Consider the following 20378-nt stretch of genomic DNA (forward strand, 5'->3'; position numbering starts at 1 on the left):
TTGTGATCTCAGGGTCCTTGGACTAGGGCCTACAACAGGTTCCACGCTCAGTGGGGAATCTGATTAAGGATTGTCTCTCTCCTTCTTCTTCTGCCCCTCCCCCCTAAAATAAATAAATAAATCTTAATAAAAAGAAGTTAATAATGGAGGCAAAAAAGTAAAAATATTAGTACAATATAATAAAAGGCAGATTTGTGAACATGGAATATGAGGAAAGGACCTAAACAACTTGGTTTTCAAGGAAAATAAGAGAAAAAACAGTCCAGGCAGAGGGCCCACCATGTGGGATGTCAGGTCATCTAGTGGTTTTACAATTACCATAGATTTAGTATAAAACTCCTAGAGGCTAGAAGATTATAAAAATCAGTGTTAGATGCCATCCCTCATAGGATGAGAGATTACTCGAGGTAGTTTTGTTAGCAATTTCAAATGCCTGGTTCTATAAATCCTGTGATCCTGGACCTTTTGAGACCAGCTCACATTAAGACTTTGTTTCAGTGATTGGTATTTATATGGAAGACTTCCTTTAAAAAAATTAATAAAACATCCAAGTGCCTTCTAATAGTATTTGAGTCCTGTTTTTACCATCAGACCATAAGCTTTCTGACACTCATACATCCTGGTATCCCCAGAGCCAACTCAGTGCTGAACATAAAGCCTTCAATAAACTTAGTTGAATGGATGAGCTACAGCACGTGCACACCCCCCCCACACACACAGACAAATTGTGTTTAATATGAAATAAAAGAACAAGAATAAAGAATTGAAAATATTAGGGAAGACATAATTTAAATCTGTAGTTATAAAAGTTCTCTTTGAAGATGTGAAAATTAGTTGAGGCCTAAATGATAAACAGAAATAGCTAGCTAAGAGTGGTGAGAAGGGCATTTCTGGTTGAGGGAAAAGCACATATAAGGTCTGTATATGGGTAAGCAAATGGGAAAATCAGAAGGGTAGCAGGAACTAGATCATATATAACCTTATAGAACATGGTCACAATTTGAGTGTTTGGTATGAAGTATAATGAGAAACCATTGCCGGGAGTGTAGTAGAAAACCCAACATGATTGGATGTATGTTTTCAAAAATATATTATGGTAACTGTACAGGAGAATAATTTGGAGAGGGATGGAATGTGGGAGAAGGGACACAGGTTGGGTGGTTACTGCAGGTTGCTACTGCAGGCAGGAGTTCTTGGCGTCCTAGACTAAATAGTGCATTGGAAGATTTGAGATACACTTTTGAAGTAGAAATAATAGGGCATTTGGCTGCAGTAGATATTATGTAAGGGTACCAAATTTTCTACCTTGAAGACTGAAGAAATAAATGCATTATTTGATAAAGATCAATAGTTTGGTTTTAGACAAAATCAGTTGTCTTTGTGATTTTCAAGTATGGATTAATTAATTCACCAAATGAAGTATGAATTAGTTTAACAAGCTCCTCAGTTTGAGCAAGAAAATGTAATAGGAACTGGAAATACAAAATATAGTCAAAGTTTTCAAGAAACTTATAATCTAGTGGGATAAAAGCATATAAACAGTAATGACACAGTGTACTAAGTGCTGCGGGTAGTTAAGGAAAGAACAAAGTATTATGGAAGAATGAAGGAGGGCATCCTTAACATGGAGAATTCAAGAAAGTTTAATCTTGAGACATAATCTTCAGCTCACTTTTTAAAAAGTGAAGAAGTTCATATTAGAAAGAGTGTGCAACATCAAGGCTTTGACTGACCCCACATTTCTCCTCAATGCCTCAACCAAAATGAAGTGAGCCATCTTAGACACTTCTCTATGCCTGGCCACCCATATCCAGTCACTTGTCAAGCCTAGCTCTTTGAATTGCTAAATGTTCTTATTCCTTCCACTCCTCTCTATTTGTACAACTCTTCCCTAGACTAGGTTCTCATCATCTCACATTTGAACATTGTGGTAATTTCTCAGTGTATTTCCCTATTCCCAAATGTATGCCACATACCTCTAAGTCTACTTTTCATCTTGCTGCTGGATATGTATCCAAAATACAATTTTGTCCCTTTTGCTTCAATGCCCAACACTTGCCAGGGTTTTCGTATCTCTACTGGATATAGTCCAAGTTCTTCAACATGGCACACAAAATTCCCTCTCATCCCCGCCCTCCTAGAATTAAATCTTTCTAGTTTCAGTCACTACCACTTGACAACTCTCATTTTACCTTCTAGCATCAAGGGGTGTTTATAATACATTATCTACACACAATGCCATTTTATTCCTCCATGTCCATACCTGTGTTATCTTCTCTGCTTGGAAGGCACTTACTCCTCTTTACTTGAGTAACTCTGACTCATCCTTTCTTACTCCATTCAAATGTGACCTTCTCTATGAAATCTTTGTTGAGGTACTCAGACTGAGAAGCCCCTTATTCTGTATTTCTAAAGCAAATTCTGCTTCCCTCTTTACATCAGTTTTCAAACTGGATTTTAATGGCCTTTATCTTCCTCTCCTACTGAATCATTAGTTTCTCAAGGATGTAACTCTATCTAAATCATATTTGCATTCCCAGCATCTGACATGATGCCTGGCACAGAGCAGGTACTCATTCTCTGTGTGTCAACCAGCAGGAAAATTATGGGGAGTGTAAGAAATGAAGATGAAAATATGTATTAGGGCCATCCTGTGAAGACAGCCTTTAACTAAAGAGTTTGGACTTTATCCTGTAGACAGTGTAGGGCCAGTGGAGGTTTTCAAGCAGAAGAATGAAATACTTTTCCTTTGGCTACATGCAAACATGTGAGTGGGCATGTATGTGGGAGTAGGGGAGGAGAAGTGGTGACAATAAATGCCAAACTTAGAAAGGTCTTCCCATTGATATTATGTGAAGTTTAACCTTTAATTGAGATCTACGGCATTTTTCCAAGGAGCCTATAGCTGTTTGCAACCCTATCTCACTGACTCTGATTCAAACTAACAGATCACTTGAGGCTGCTCTCTAGCCAGAAGATTGTTCTGATGGCTTTAGCTCTTCCAAAGCCACCACAGAGATGCCTGGGGCTAAGTTCAGGGAATATATTTTTTTTTTAAGTCTTCCTTTCACCCACTTGGCTTATAGTTACCCTACTGCAACCCTATAACATGACAGCTCAGGTCCCCTCCTCTGGGTCAGTGCCCTCACTGAGATAATAGATAACAACTACCACATACATTATGCTTTCTACATGTCAGGAACTGTTTGAAGCATCTTACAAATATTAATTTATTTAATCCCAACACAATTCTGTAAGAATGGTAGCATGGTCAAGAGATCTGGGCCTACTATCAGGTGAATAATTGTTTAGAAAAACAACTAGAGGTAGCAATCAACTAACATTAATGTCTACCTATATATTTATCCATATATCTGTATATTTGTATATATTCGTATGATAGATGACTGAAATGAAGATGACTCACTGGTAGGAAAAGATGTTTGTGAGTGCTGGGATTGTGGGTGACTTTTTCATACACATATATACATATGTGTGTGTAAACATATATGCATATAATATTGGATTATGTTATGAGAACATATTTCCATCAATAAGGCTATTAAAATAAATTTTAAGCTAGCCATATTCTTAATAGCTATCATAAATTGGCAGGAACCAAGAATTAAGAGAGAAAGAGAATCTGGTATGGAAACCAGGAAGAAGAAAAAAAAGGAGATTTAAAAATGGAGGATGAGGGAGGACAGAACACAGACAATGTCCCTTATCCAACTTATTTTCATTGAGACAGCAAGTCATTATTCTTTGTCTAACACTCTTCAGATGTCTATGTTAGCAGGGAATAAGATAAATGGGATCCCTGCCCTCAAAGAGATGATCATCCTAAATATTGATGGAGAATAGTGAGATGTTGAGTGTTAGAGCACCCAAGGGCATAGGATCCTATATCAGTGGAAGCAACTTAGATGAGTTTTAAGTTTGCTTCTTCCATGAACACTGGACATGCAAGAATTAAAGGAAAGGTGGAAGTTGACCAAACTAAAATGAGAGAGAAGAGTGTTTGGAGCATAGAATATAAGAACTGAGGAGGAACAGAGATTTTGGGGTAGAGGGAATGAGACAGACAAGCTAAGCAGAAGCCAACTCTTGGAGGGCTTTGTCAGCCATGGTAAATAGCTTGAAGTTTATTCTAAGAGAAATTAAAAATCATTATTGAATCATTTAGTCATTTGTTCAACAAATATATACCTCTGCCCCAGGCAATGTTCTAAGGGCTGAAAATATCTCCATGACTAAAACATAAAATTTTCTGCCTTTATGATGTTTACATTCTAGTGGAAAAAATAGTTTGGAACAAGGCAATTACCATCTCCACTAATGTCCAAAAACTGAATAAGGAAGTTAACACATCATGGTGGACTGCTCTATAAATATCATTCAAATAGTCACAATGTAAAGAGTGAATATTGTTTAAAAACATGATTTTAGAACAGTGGTTTCATCTGGAGAGAGAGAAGGGAGGGAGTCAGATGGGAGTTACAAAAGAGGTTTCAATTTTTTCCAAAAGCTGTGTGTGTGTAATTTGAAACAATTATGGCAAAATATCGTGATTTGTTAAGTCTGGATTTTTTATGTTTGTTCTGTAATTCCCTGAATGTTTACAATCTTTAGAACTTAAAATATTTCATACTATTTGAGCTATTCATATATTGAATACTGAAAGATACAATTTAAAACTGAAGATTAAAGTGGGGATTTTAAAAGGAGGATAAGAGAAAAACCACAGTAATGAAATTTTGCAAATCACAATGTGAATCTATGGTTTGGACTATGATGATGTGGTGGGGAAAAAAGATCAACAGAGAGATCTGATTAGGAATTAAAAACAAAAGAAGGTAATTGTTTCCCTGAGAGAAGAGTGCCAATGCAGTCTGGTTTGATCAAGGAAGGAGGGAAAACTAGTGTAAAGCAACAATTGGGGTTCAGTATTCAGAGAATTCCTTAAAATCTTCTGCCAAGACAACTTTTTCATTGTACACCATTCCCCACCAGATAAATGCAAAAACTGTCCTAGAAAGAATCTTTAATTTGTTTCTCTCAAAGAATTTGGGATTGGTTAAAAGTAACAGATCTTTGGCTCCTCTGTCTAAAGCCAAAGCCACGGGAAACCCTTTCAGGTGGATCTGCCAAGTCTGGCAACCTTCAAACAAACTAATTGAAAGGAAAAAGCAAAAACAAAATGACTTTCCAGAAAGTAACTCAATGAGAAGCTTTATGACAGGAATTTATAACGATTTCCTGCTTTTCACTTATAAGGAAATGTATCCTATTTATTTTCAATGCAGAGCTGTAAAATAGAAGGAAGGCAGGGCATATCAACATTTTAATGTCAATAGGAACATTCTTTTGGAAGTTTCTTTGGTTCCCTGAGTTACCTAATTGGTTCGGAGATGGGAACCTTTGTATCTTCATTAAGGGAGAAAAGGAGAAGAGAGTCAAATAAAAGGGAGTTGGTGGGAACCTGGGAGGGATTGGAGGATGAGCTCCAAGGGGACTAACTACTCAAGATTTATAACTCTGGCATTTCAGCTACTCTCTTCTTAAAATAATTACTTCATTTGTGTTCCTCAGTTTGTCCCCTTTCCTTGGGACTTTTTTTTGCCTTTTAATAAATAAGTACATTTTAAAAAATATAGGGAAGATTGATTTTCATTACCAATAATTACAACTATCTTAAGCATTATCCTTTTGAATCCTACAAGGTAGATATTGCTATTTTATAATTGAATTAATTAAGACCAAGAAGATTCTGTGAACTGTTCAAACTAGTGACTAATTGACAAAACTAGTGGAAAATCAAGCCTAAGTACTGTGATTTTACTGTTTTATGCTACATCACCTTCCTTTCTCCACCATCACATTTTGGAGTCCCATATTATCCAGAAATTATAGAAAAGAAAAAAATTCAGCTTTCAAGCTGGTCACGTTAATTATCTCAAAATTGCTGTGATATTTTCATTTCAAATGTCCTTAAAATATGCTGCCTGTTTGTTACAATTTAATTTGGATGAGGAAAGGGGTAAAAAAATCCTTTCCATGTATTAAATATTATTTGCTTCTGATTCTCTAGGAGAGATCTGTTATGAGTTTAGCTGAGAAATTGGTTTATTTTTATCATTATGATTATAATAAATAGTTCCTGTTAATATTAAACACAGAACAGGTTTTCATACATGGTGACCTCTAATTTCTTGGCTTCTAGGTTAGGTAGTAATTTGAATAGGAACATATGTTATACCAGCTGGTTATTCTATCATTCATTTAACAGAAGTTCTTTTATCAAGTTTCTACAGTGTTGTCAACGGTGCAAAGTACTATTGATAGAGATGTAAATGGAAGGTGCCTAAATTTCCATTTATATAGAATCAAATGTCCTTTTTTTAAAATATTTTATTTATTTATTTGACAGAGAGAGACACAGCAAGAGAGGGAACACAAGCAGGGGGAGTGGGAGAGGGAGAAGCAGGCCTCCCGCTGAGCAGGGAGCCCGATGCGGGGCTCGACCCCAGGACCCCGGGACCATGACCTGATCAAAGGCAGAAGCTTAACAACTGAGCCACCCAGGTGCCCCTAGAATCAAATGTCCTTAACAGAAGAGGGTTGACCTGCTTCTCTGTCTCCCACTCCCCCTGCTTGTGTTCCCTTTCTCACTGTCTCTCTCTCTGTCAAAAAATAAAAACTAAAAAAAAAAAGAAGTAATTGCATTAAGAGATAACCTATGACATATGCTATAAAGGAACTATAATGCCGGGTTCACCAGTGCCACATGATAGTAGTCGTGAGCAAATAGTTCGAAGTAGGTGCAAACATAACACTGGGCATGGGACACACAGTGGTCATGGAGACACAGATCCTACCCTCAAGTATCCCAGGGCTGGGCAGACAAATGTACTAATAAAAAGGCCATTTTAATGTAATATATTAAGTATGCCCAGCATATAGGAGAAATTGATTTAATGTCCATCCACTGAAAGAATATAAGAGAGAAGAGGAAATAAGAGAATAAATGAATAAACAAAGGAAAGAAACCAAGGAGGAAGGAAAGGGACACCTGGGTGGCTCAGTCGTTAAACGTCGGCCTTTGGCTCAGGTCATGATCCCAGGGTTCTGGGATCAAAACTGCATCGGGCTCCCTGCTCGGCAGGAAGGCTGCTTCTCTCTCTCCTGCTCCCCTTGCTTGTATTCCAGCTCTCACTATCTCTCTTCCTGTCAAATAAACCAATAAAATCTTAAAAAAAAAAAAGGAGAAAAGAAAGTGTTAGGATTAGAGTAAATAATGATTACTAAAGGAGCATTGAGAAGAGAAAATTAACCAGGTCTTGGCAGTTTGGTGGTACCTTCTGGAAGGAAATGGAATCAACGAATGTGGAATGAGAAGTTAACCAGGTAAAAGGGAGAGGAATTTTCAAACAGAAAGAAAAGACGCTAAGGAATGTTACATGTCATATCTCGGAATGTATGTTTCTGAAAATATTTTTTCCAATATCACAAAGCTATTCAGGGGCAAGTGAAGCACTGTTTCACATTCACCTCTCTAACAAAGCTGATATTATGGGAACTACCCTCTTCTTTCTTTTTTTTAAAGACTTTATTTATTTATTTATTTGAGAGAGAGCACACTCATGAGTCAAAGGCAGACCTTAACCAACTGAGCCACCTAGATGCCTGGGGACTATCCTTTTCTAAAGACCAAACATCATAATGGTGACCAGGTGTAAGCGACTACTTTGTTTAACAATGGAATTCCCAGGTCGCTAAACACTTTCTAGATTTTCCTTAAGTTTGCTACGTAAACACCAGTACAATCTGAGGAAGGTGAATTTATGACAAATGTAGTTTAAAAAATGCAGATGAGAATTTTGGCTGTGTGCATGACATGTCTGCAACAATTCATCTTTATTATCTTCCAATAGCATAGTGGTTTAAATCAAGAGGCTTCAGAGTCAGACATATCCATGTTCAAATCTATACTCTGCCAGTGATTCACTGTGTGACTTTATGTAAATAAATTTCCTTCTCTGAACTTCAACTTCTTACATTAAATGAAGGTAATAGTAGTAACTAGTTCAAAGAATTATTGGAGAGATGAAATAGTGTACAAGGAGTTAGTACCTGTTAACAATTCAATTATATTATCAGTCTAGTGTTAATAAAGTTTAAAAAATATACAGTGATAAGAAATGAATATAGAGATTGATTGATTGAAGATGGATGAATGAGAAAATCTGGAAAAAGTTCCAACCTCTCTCTATTGCGTGTCTTCCACATTTGACAGTAAGATCCTTTAAATCAATGACTATCTAGCCCAGTGCATGGCACAGAATAGGAATTGTTGAACTATTGTGAACATTGTTGAACTATTATGAACATTTCTTTTAAGGTCACTCAGATTATCTTCTTAGGCCTTCTGATTCTAAATGAATGGATTATGCAAGTTAACAATGATCTGGAAACCCCAGAAAAGTAGTCATGAGCCATAACAATACTAAAAGGCATTTTGGGCTTGAACTCATGACCGAGACCAAGACATGAGAGATCAAGAGTCAGATGCTCAACCAACTGAGTCACCCATGCACCGCCTCCCCCCTTTTTTAAACCACTCTGTGTAATCAAGGGTTTTCTGGTTTCATTGAAGGCATCATTATCCACTTCTGCTATTTTTCTCAATCACAAGAGGAAAAAGATTTTTTTAATCTTCCCCAAAGGGACCTAGCATCTATTGCCTTCAGTACTTTTACATTTATATCCAGCTTTGTGTTTGAAATAAAGCTAAAGATAAAGTTTTGTAGTATTTCAGGGCTAAGTCTTTTCTATCTACATTTGCTTCATTGGTGACCTTACCCAGTCTCATGTTATTGTTCTCAGTTATACATTGAAGAAATTTCTGAATTTAAATATATAGCCCAGACATCTCATCTAATCTCCAAACTTGAATATTCAACTGCCTACCTGACATATTTATTTGAATGTCTCAAATTCTACATTTCCAAAGATGCAAACCAGGTCTTTACCTTCCTGATCTCCAAAGCTGCTATATTTCACCAGATGGCAAATCCATTCTTTCAGTAGCTCAAGCCAATAACTTTAGAATCATCTTCTGATTCCTCTCATATGCTTTAATCAGTCAATCAGGAAATCCCACTGACTCTTCAAAGAGAATTCTACCACTTCTCACTACCTCCACTATAAGATCCCTGGTCCTAGTAATCATCATTAATTACCTTTACTACTGAAACAAGCTCCTAAATAGTTTCCCTGATTCTACTCTTGCCCCTACCTACAGCTACTTCTTAACACCCCAGGCAGAGATAACTTTTTGGAAAGTAAGCCAGATCATGTTACTCCATTGTCTAATAAACTACGATGGTTTCCTATCTTATTCAAAGTCCTTACAAATTTATGTTCTATATAATCTGGTCCTTTGTTATATCTCTAGAGTACTTTCCCTTCACTTCATCTTCCCCTCCCTCTAACACATTTGTCCTTCTTTAGTTCTGTTAAAACACCTAGAAGGCTCTTGTCCTAGGGTCATTACCCTAGGTGTTCTCTGCTGGAATGCTCCACCCCAGACACATATACTATTATCCTTCCTTCCTCCAAGTCCTTGCTCAAATGTCTACCCTGGGCAACTTGTCTATCAGTTGTCCCTCCTTACCCTCTTCTACCTCCTATTTTCTCCATTTCATATATAACTTTCATTCTATTATGTTGTTTATGTATTAATTTATTTTTACTGATTTTATGCATATTGTCAATATCCCTAAGCTAAAGTAGGTTTTTTTCCTTTTCTTGCCTGTTTTGTTCACCTTGGAATATCAAGTTCCTAGAACAAAGAAGATAATAAATATTTGCTGAAGAAATAAATTACAGAATAGAAGGAAACAAATCTCCATGTAGAGAGTGCCTGTCACCCATTGTAATAGGTGCTAAATAATCCTCTTTATCCTCCAGAAAGATTGGAATCATTATCTCCATTTTACAGAAAACTGAGGTTGTAAATGTAAAATATCTGTGCTTGTGGTCACACAGTAAGTAACAGAAATAAGGTTCAAGCCTTACTGTAAAACTCTTAGCTTTTTCCTTGATATGATGCCATAGGCAATATGGAAATGAGCATGAATCGCTGGATTTCTTCTGAAGGATCTCTAAAATGCAATGAAAAATTGTGTGCAGTGGTCTTTTTCAAATAGTGAGCTTGATGAAGCTGTTTTAGTTAATGCTGTAAAGAACAATGGTTTTTTAAAGTGAAATTCCAGGGCTCAGGCATCGAAAAATTATAAAATGCCTTCTTACTCTTCCAATTTCTCAATTTTCATTAACTGATAAATTTGTTTATCCCACCAGAGAAGTCAAAAAGATGATATATTTACAAACATAACACCATTTGTGCCAGGAAAAATGAAATTGCTAAAAGGGCCTCTCTCAGTGGAACTTCTCAAAACAAGTCTCAAAGAGAACATAAGCCAATTTTCATCTCGCCAGAAACCATGCAATGAGAAATGTGTGCTGTATTCTTCACAGTGATAAATTTGTGGTCTGGCTAAAAACAATGTCCTCGTGGTCAAAAACCACTCTGATATAACCAGACTAAAGAAAATAATGTGGTTTCATTGAGTTCAGTTCTTGTTAAATATAGCTTACCCAAAATAAACTATCACATTTCCCCCCAATAACATAAAACATTATAACACAGTGCCTACCACTACATTATCTAACCCACTTGGAAAATGCTTCATAAACAGTGGTATATTATATGAGTAATATGAAACAGAAAGATGTCTCCTACTTGCCACCTCTTAAAAATCACATTAAGTGAAAAATTCTGAGAGCATATGTGCTGCCTTGTACTTACAAACAATTTAAGACAATATAATACCATTTACTTGGGGTTGTGTATATATAAAAGGCGAAAAAGATGAAATAGGCCTGGCTTTCCCCCAGAAGAACATAGGACAATCTAATAAAACACACAGGCAAATTAGCAGATGTTGAGTCACTACCATTTTAGGCATACACTTTTCTTTTTCCTCCTTTTCTCACTTCATAATTATCACGCCACTCTTCAAGTAGCATGTTATTTTATGTGGTCCTCGGTCTAATCCTTAAGATGTAGGCAGGAAGGTATTATTTTCCTTCCTAAAGCTTTTATTGACTTCCCATTTGAACCTTCAGCAGTAATTGCCAGAAATATTATAATGCTTTTATGACATTCTATCATGAGGCTGTAGAGATAGGCCTCTGTACATCTGACTTCTGCCTTTCACCCTTTTCTTCACATTTCTTCTGTTTTCCACATCTGTTCTTCTCCTACTGTGGTTCCCTCCAGATGCTCTCCACATCCAATCTTACCTCAGTTCTCTTCATTAAAAATGCATGAAGTAATGGTGCCTACCTAGTAGAATGTGGGGTTTTGAAGAAGATATAAGTGCCTAGAAGAGTAAAGACCCTGAGTGTTTGACCAAGCCACCATTTTAAAGGAATAAATGATTGTCTTTGTATCATCATGGTGTGGGCCAAGTGCCTTGAATGGAATGGGTGCTTGCTAATGTGCACTCGACTGAGAAGTAAGTGGCATGCTCTAGTTGAGCTAGGTGAACATTTTTATTCTCTTTAATGGTAAGACGAGACATTAATTTTGGTCCTTATGCATTTATATATGGGTGGGGTCTCTTCTTACATTTTCTTCTTATAGTAAACATGAGCATTTTAGTTCATAACATATATACCAGTGGCTCAATTAAGAAATACTTAAATATTATGACACTTAAAATTCAGGAATTAGTCAGTTTGGGAACAGAAACAAGAGGTAAAATCTATGGCAGAATATACATGAGATTTTGCAATCAGCCTTAGTTAAGGTAATGTAAACCCAGGCCTTAGAACACTCTTCTTATGTCTCCAAGGTCAAAAAAAATAATGAAGACCATGTGACAGGGTCTGTGGGAACACAGAAGGAATACTGTGGGGCCTGTAAAAGCTCTGAGTCATAAAATTAGAAAGCCTCTGAACATTTCGATGGAAGACCAGCCACACAGGAGGAAAATGCCTTTTAGTATGTAGACTATTTGAAAAAATATTATAAGAGTCTGACTAAAACCAGAGAAAGGGGTCTGGCAAACCATAATTTCAATAGAAAGAGATATAAATTAATTGTAAAACACTCATTAGAGCTGAAAATATCTATGTAAAACTTTATTTGAGAGTCTATCGGTTTTAAAGGGATGACTGTAGTGTTTTATTCTAGTAAAACACAAAAATAGTTTTAAGCCTTTTATAGACTCAGTCCCGAGAAATTGCTTCACTCATGCTTTACAGGTAATCAGTCTTTAATTTCTCTTATGTGAATTCTTATTCAAGGGTTTTCTCAAGATCAAATGTCTTGTTATAGGGAAGAGAAAGGGATGGAATTCTGCATTATTTCTGTTTCATGTGCAGGAAAATTGAGACACAAATAGAGTAAAAGCCTCATATTCACAGGAAATAGTTGCGTGCAAGGTGAAAATGAAGCGCCTGTCTCCTGATTCTTCAGTAGTCCCTCTTCTTCTTTAATGTAATCAGGCATTCATTCAACTGTTTTCCTCCCCGTTGTGTGTCAAGCACAGTACAAAAGCAAAGGCACGGCCCTGCTCTCAAATTGTTCACAGTCCACTGGGTAAGACAGACACTGCAAACTCACCGTGAGCATGAAGGTTGTGCTATTGTGTGCAAAACAGTGTGGTGTGAGCGTGGTGATAGGCCCAGGCCCAGAGGCTGACCACCTGGGAGGGACCTGTGCTTTGGGCTCAGGAGATCAGAAAAGCCATAGCCATGCTCAGAGGATCTGGCAAATGGAAGAGGAAGGGGGAGTTGGCTAGTGAAAAGGGAGAGGGGAAAGGTAAAAATGGCTCAAAAGTATTCCAGTCAGCACATTTTACTACTGAAATTCCTATGCTGTGTTTTTCCTCCCTTCTTCATCTGCAGTATGCCTGGAAGCCATATTTTTCAAAGCTGTTCCCTACAAATGTGCATCTGTGATAATCCTTCCCCTTACTACCCTGCAGTTCCATTAAACCATCCTTTATGCTTTAATTATGAAATAAATCTTTGCATACAATTTCAAACTCCCCTATAAAATGTAACCAATTAAAAAAGAACAAAAAATGAAAACTAAATAAAAGCTACAGCCCTGAGTTGTCAGCTCTCTGAAGGGATTTTATTAAGGGAATCTAAAACACAAATATTTAATAAACCATGAAGGGCATGATATAGGCTGGGTCCAATGATAAGTGGATGGCTGTGAGTCCCCTGTGTGGCAATCTTAGAAATGTCCCACAATTAATCCTTGTTCTAGTCACCTGTGGGGATCCAGTGCCCATTCAAGAAAATGTCTACACTAAAAAACTTTAGGAACACAAAAGCAACAATTGGTGTCTCTGGCCCAGCAACTCAGGACATATGTGCCAGGATGAGGACATTGCTGATGAGTGTCAACCAATGAGATTTTCTTAGGAAGGGGGCATGGCCTTCTGTTAGGATAACAAATATCAAATATGTATGCTACCACTGGCCCCTCCTAGCCCATAGGCAGACACTGTTAATCATTCATGATTCGCTTTCCTACTAAGTAGACTCAAGACCCCTTTCAAAGTGGCACTTGATCCGTTTGCCTCTCCTGATACAGCATCAATCAGTCAATCAGTCAAAAATCCCACAGGATTTTAATCTCAGCCCCAATAAGTTAGCATATCAAACTTTATACTGCTCCTCTGTAAAACAGAATTAATGATACTTATCTTACTTGTTGATTATGAAGATTACTAAAATACCTAGGATAATACCTGACATATAGTAGGCACTCAATAAATGTTAGTTTCCTCCTTTTTGTAATGCTTCAATAAGCAGGAATGAGGTAGCTTCCTATTGAGGCAGTTTCAGATAAAACTTATCCAACATTTTGGATACAGACTAAATCAGGGAGTAATCATGGTATGTTTTGTTTTATGATAATGTAATAGTAAAAATCAATTAAGTCTGGAATAAGCTTTTGCCAATGAGGACGTTTTTTTCCTGTTCTAAAGTAAAACATGTTGCAATTAGCAGCCTTTTTGAGAAGAGTGAATCTGAACTTCCTAGTTAGATGGCACTTGTTAAAGAATGACTTCTGTCTACTGCCCTTCTTTTTCCTCTACCCATGCTTCCCAGATCCATGAATTACTCAGAGTGAGATTAATCAGTCAATCATAAAACATTTTTGCCATCATTGCCAAGTTAGTACCAGGAATATTTCTAATGTGAAACAGGTCACCTCTAGGCAGAAGTAAGCTTTTGAGGTACTTACTTAGTTTTGCTCTCTCTGGTTACCAGAATCTTTACTCTAAAATTCAGGTGTAATGTACTGAATTCAGACTTCTATCTATAATGGTAACTAAGAATTCTGTAACTTGGAATTTCTTAAAGTCAACAAAAAAAGTTTGCTGAGAATGACTTGATCCATACCCCAGGATGAAAATTATAAACTTTGACTGTATGGTATATATACTAATTTGTTAATTGCTATGTTAATATGAGTAAGGCACTGTGCTCAGTACTAGGGATCCATTTATGAGCAAAAGAGACAAATTCCCTAACATCAGAGTGTTATATAGTCAAGGAAGGAGGATAGACCTTAACAATATACTCACCCTCTCTTTCTCTCTCTCATACACACAAAATAGGTGATGTTATAGTAAATGCTACAAAGAAAAATATGGTACCTAAATATCACACACACACACACACACACACACACACACACAGAGAGAGAGAGAGAGAGAGAGAGACACCACTTCCAATTCTTCTGAACCACGGAAGTGATAAAGAAAAAAGAAACTTTAGCTCAGGCTATGTGAAGAGATTATTTTCAGGGATATGGATAATTCAGAAAGAATTCTGAGTTTGCATTCCTCTGATAGCTCAACATCCTAGAAATTAAAATCTAGACAAGTAAAGACAGGAGTAAAACAGACAAATGGTCTATGGATAGAACAGACTGAAAGCCAGCATGATGTTTGTCACCAGTCAACACCTTGTACTCTGAGCAGATCTATTGCTCAGGTATCAAAGTATAGTCCCACAATGGCCCCATATTGGTTCTCGGTTTTGTACACCTGAAATGGCCTGATCAGCAGCTGGGAACACATACATCTGATTCTCAGAGATTCGCAGCAACCTTCCCTTCCTCCCCAAATATGGAATTTGTTAAGGAGTTCCTGCCTAGCTGACTTATAGAATATCAGGTATCCATCCTAGGGTCTTTGACTCGTCATTCCTTCTGCCTAAAAAGACATCTGGAACAGGACTTGAAAAATGCAATAGTCTAGGAACTATTAACCACAGGAATATTAATCCTGTAAGACTAATACCCAAACGATAAGCATGAGTACCAGTTATTACTGAGCAGTCATATTGTTTTTAGGTGTCCAGGAAATCAGTGGACCATCCATTCTCCTGTTAGAGGTATGGAAAACACATTGGTGGAATCACAGGATGAGTGTGGATAATATAGTTTTGGCAGTTCACTTTCCCTTAAAAAAAAAACTCTTTATTTTCAATATTTATCACTTCAAGCTATGAAAGCATAGATTATACTAGAGAACAGTAGAATAAGGATCAAGCATGAAAGAGGAGGAAAATGAGAAATGGGTAGCTATTTAAATAGATGTTATCAGAAAATAGGTCTTGGTTTTTTAGTCTACTGATCATCTGCATTTCTAGAAAGAGCTGCAATGTTGTGTACCTTCTGTGAAACTCTAATATGCTTGCTAGGAGGGAACTTCATTGACATTATCAAGATTCTTTAATCTAAAACATAACATATGCTCAATTGATTAAATTTATTCTAAATCTATAAAATATATATACTCTATTCTTATTTAACTTCTACATACCCTTCCAGTATGTAGTAACTGACCAGTACACTAAGAGTACTTCCGGTAACTTATCGTACTTCCAGTAACTTACCATTATACTAAGAAGGAGACAGGGATTAAAAAACAAACAAACATTAAGGGAGAAAATGCCCAGTAATTCACGGAAGGAAATAAAGAAGGATTTGGGGGGAATAACAGGGCATTCAGATGTTTGTAAACCAAGGCACAGAGCAGAGGTAGTAGTCAATGAGAATTTAAATTTATATCATAATAAGATTAACATTATTCCAAGATTTGGAAGAATATGTTCCGTGATAGGAATACAGCAATGGAAGGAAACCACCTTGTTCAAAAGAAATCTAATAGCAGTAAGGGGGGAAAGAAATCAGAGAAAGGTATACCACCAGAAGAGATATCTGCAAACCTGAAGCTCACAACTTTTTGCCAGCCCTCTGGGCAAGGGTTTACAAAAGAAAAGAAAAGAAAAGAAAAGTTGTAATGATATTGTTGGAGAAGGATATGGTGGGCCATCCACTTGACCACTTCCCTTTGGCTGCTGATACACTTCTTTCCTTCTAGCTGGTCTACCTTGTCTTCCCTGACATACACTCTTCCTCTGCCATTCCTTAATATTGGTGTTAAGCCAGACTTCTAAGCTCTGCTCTCTATCTGTGAATTTCCTCATTAATTGTATTTATTTATATGTCTCTTATTTCCTCCTGATTCCTAAAGCTATAACTGCCACCCTGATATCTCTTCTAAACCTCTGCTTCCACCTACTCAGTAACTCATAGACATTTCAAATACAACATGTCCAAATTGGAACTAGATATCATCCCCATAAAACGTGACCTTTTTCTTCCTATAGCCCTCATCTTAGTTATTTTATTAGCATTGCTATCAACTTGGTTAGAAGCCCCTCTCCTAATGCTTCTGTCTACCTCATAATTTCTTTCAATTCCAGCTCTAAAATGTCTTTCCCAGATCAATGTTTTCTTCAGTACAATGACTTAGTTTTGCTCCACCATCCCAGGACTATCCTCTTGTGATAGCCTTCTGACCAATTTATTCACCTCCAGTCTCCACTTGCCATCCTGACCTCCTGCCTTTCTGATCTATCTTCCCCCACCACTAATCTTGGCCTTGAGACAATATAGTTCAAAGTCTTAGCTACAGTGTGGGTGATCACACCTTGGAAGTATCAAAGAAGACATTCACATACTGGATAAGAAGTGAGTCTGATAGTCTAACATTGGGCTGCCAACCAAGGATCAGTTGTATAGTCATTAAGCTTACTTATTCAAAATAAGATTCCTTTGTCCTGATTCAAAATGCACTGATTCAAAATCTCCTGAGTTAGACCCTTGGATTGTATTTTTGTAGATGCCACAAGTGATTGCAATGCACATCCGGTTTTGGAAACTCTAAGAACTTAATCAATTATAAGATTCAGTGATTATAACAGTCTAATCAGAATCCAATTTGTTATTCCAAGAGAATAGTTACAAAAGTATTTTCTGCAATGGCAGCATCATTAAACTAAACATAAAGCCTTTTGAGTGGTTCACATTAAATGAAAAAACATACATTTGAACGTATAAGTTCTGGCAAATTTGTGACAATAATCACATCACATTAGAGGCATGCCTCATGCACATTTCTTCCAACAAGTATATGTAATGGCGTTTTCTTTAGTTTCACACATGATGTTAATGGGTTACATAGGAAGAGTTCAAGAATATATTTGATGTAAAAATGGTGAGTGCGGTCATATGCAAAACATTTAGGATTAGGGTGCTAATTACATCTGGATAAAAGCAATTAAGATTTAGCAGAACAGCAGAGAAAAAGGAGTAAAACGAAAGACTTTAAAGTAAACATTTATACATTTTTTTCAGCTGATTCTTTTTAGCTAATGAAAGGATTCCCACTTCATGTACCACATAACATGTTTCCTATGTCAGTAAGTTACTGTGGGTATTAGCAGCTCATGACTTACGAGGGGAAACAGTCCCCATTAGAATTAACTACAGTAGATAATAAATTTCATTGTCACATCACTGTTCTAAATAAAAGTTATGGAAGAATAGAGATAGGAATGATTGATTAATCCCTATTTTCCTATTGTAAAATAGTCTCTACAAGGAGCAAATTTATAAATATGAAGCTAAACCCCATGGTATACTAAAATTTCAGAGTCTGAATTCCAACATATAAGCCTCATATGTGAACACTGTTGCCTAAAAATAAGGATACAGCTATCTTCATTAGCAGTGAGATATGTGTTTATTTATAATTAATAACATTATATAAAATAACAGTCTCATATTTAATCTGGGCGATCCATATTTTTTTAAGTTAAAAACACCTTGTTCCAATATTAAATACACAAGGGTTTTGTTTATTTATTTTTGTTTTGTTTTAGGGAGAGAGAGAGAGCAAGCAGGGGAAAGGGGCAGAGAGAGAGGGGGAGAGAGAAAATCTTAAGCAGGCTCCATGCCTAGCTTGGAGCCCAATGCAGAGCTCAATCTCATGACCTTGAGATCATGACCTGAGCCGAAATCAAGAGTCAGATACTTAACCAACTTGGCCACCCAGGGGCCTCTAAATACACAGATTTTTAAAAATAAGACTGCATTTTCCCATAGAAACAACTCTGTAAAGTGTGCTGAAGATCCTAGGCTAACTCACAAATCCCATTAAACCCATAATGAATTTAACAATAAACTAATGGTACTATTTGAAGTCTGAGATCTTGAACAAAGAGACTGGCAGGCAGAAATAAGGGACAGAGAATATTTCCTTTCCTTTTTACAAAAGCTGCCCTTAGACATATTTTGAAAGAACCACATGCTTCTATGCTATCATTACTTATTGTTGTCTCCCTTACCTCCAAGTAACTTTGGTATTCAAAGCCTCTTAACTCCAACACCCTTGATTGTGGAATATGGGAATTTAATAGGAAAATCTTATACCTGTATCAGGATTTGGTTTGGCTACATATATCGGGGTGGGGGTAAGTAGCTTAAACAAGGCAAATATGATGTCCATCGTCTAGAGCTAGTCAGTGATTCCATGGTTAACAGGGATTCTCTTCCAAAACTCAGAACACATTTTCTGTCCTTAAAATTACCTTATATTCCAAGGTAACTGCTGGAGCTCTAGCCACCATCTTTATATTACAGGCAGGAGAAGGAGAAAGCCACGAAGGGCAAAAAGTGTATTCTCCACTATGAGTCATTTTTCTATAAGGAGTTCCCTGCTTACATCTTTCTGGCTAAAACCTAGTCACATAGCACCTCTGACTGCAAAGGTTGCTGGAAAATGTAGGGTAGCTGCACCCTTTACCAGCCCCAAATGAAATTAGAGATCTGTTGCTGATATAAAGGGGAGAATGGATATTTGCAAGCAATTAGTTATCTCTGCCTTGTTCCTCAAATATCCAATGCTCCAGATTGTTTAACTCCTTTCCTGCTCACTCAATACAGTTTCTTTATTTCTATGTTTCTGTTAAATATAACAAATGCTACTTTACACACACACACACACACACACACACACACACACACACACACGACCCTTCTAGAGTAGTGGTTCTCAACTTTGGCTGCATGTTTAGAATCACTTGGAGTGTCTGTTAAAAATCCTGATGTCCAGACCAGTTAACTCAGAAACTCTGACAGTGAGACCCAGGCCACAGTATTTTTTTAAATGTCTCTGGGTAATTCCAGTGTACAGCCAAGTCTGAGAATCACTATCATAAAGAAATGTGAAAAGAAGGTACATAACCCAAATGATGCCAAGTTTTGTCATTTTCTTCTGATGTGTAATGAAGTGATATAAAAACCTGCAAGCCATGAGTCAAGAATAATTTTTGGAGTGTTGGCCACTTCCCACACAGACCAATTGTTTGCCTTTGGGGTCACTTTTCCTCTGCTGCCCCTCCCTTTTTTTATAAAGTATCTTCTCTTCTGTAACATTGGAACCATACAATTCTCTGAAAATCCTAACTTTTCTATACTGTGGATTCAAGGACAGCATAGATGGATCCAATGTTGGTCATCCTTGATGTCTTCACCTCTCAAGGAGCCCCACACCCACTTAAACTCTTTATATTGCTTCAAATAATATTCAAATCTGTCCACACCTTTATCTCATCCCAGATCCACACAGCAACCAAAAGAATGTTTAAAATAGGTCTGACCATGTCTTTCCTCTCCTGTATATAGATCCCTCCAATGATTTCCTTTTGGTCTAGGCCTCTCTGTCCTGCAAGATCCCCTCCTGCCTACCTCCCAGCCTTATCTAGGCCACTCATCCCACCTCCTTTCATGCCTCCAGTGCCCCCTAGCTCTTTCCTTACAATTAATCTCCATGTGCCGAACCTAATGGATGCCCAAACTCATCAAACCAACACTTCCATTTGCTCAATCCTGTTGAAGGAGGCTTTGATTGCTCCCACAGACTACA

The 20378-nt window shown here is 37.1% G+C and overlaps 1 protein-coding gene across 4 annotated transcripts in view; it reads left to right on the forward strand.

Annotated features, from left to right (window-relative positions):
- Window positions 1–20378, forward strand: part of GRM5 (glutamate metabotropic receptor 5) — a 665424-nt gene that overhangs the window by 587014 nt on the left and 58032 nt on the right. The gene's annotated exons all lie outside the window — the stretch shown is intronic.

The sequence above is a fragment of the Callorhinus ursinus genome, unplaced genomic scaffold, assembly GCF_003265705.2.
Source record: "Callorhinus ursinus isolate GAN/ISIS: 27379988/994484 unplaced genomic scaffold, GSC_fseal_2.0 scaffold93, whole genome shotgun sequence".
Lineage (NCBI taxonomy): Eukaryota > Metazoa > Chordata > Mammalia > Carnivora > Otariidae > Callorhinus > Callorhinus ursinus.